Source organism: Myotis davidii, unplaced genomic scaffold (genome assembly GCF_000327345.1).
Source record: "Myotis davidii unplaced genomic scaffold, ASM32734v1 scaffold3578, whole genome shotgun sequence".
Taxonomy (NCBI): Eukaryota; Metazoa; Chordata; class Mammalia; order Chiroptera; family Vespertilionidae; genus Myotis; species Myotis davidii.
The window spans coordinates 564,554-564,811 of NW_006289094.1; the positions used below are offsets into that span (position 1 = coordinate 564,554).

At 65.5% G+C, this 258-nt stretch overlaps 1 protein-coding gene across 1 annotated transcript in view; it reads right to left on the reverse strand.

Annotated features, from left to right (window-relative positions):
* The window catches only part of DEAF1 (DEAF1, transcription factor), a 30,560-nt gene that overhangs the window by 9,873 nt on the left and 20,429 nt on the right, over positions 1-258 (reverse strand). The window lies entirely within an intron of this gene.

Genomic DNA, 258 nt, shown 5'->3' on the forward strand with positions numbered 1-258 from the left:
CCCGCCACGCGGCAGTGGCCCGAGACGGGTGGTCTAAACTGTGCCAGTGACAGGACTGGGACGCAGCAAACATCAGTTCCCAGGGCCCCTTCCCCAGCATGGCTGCTAGAACACACACTGCACACGTGGTCATGCGTGTCCCCACGGGCCAGTGCTGGACTAGAGCGGGCTTGGCAGCTGTGAGCTTTTCACAGCCTGGTCCTGCCACGCTCATCACCCCCCTCGCCGCCCCCTGAGCTCCCTACGCCCCCGGCTCAT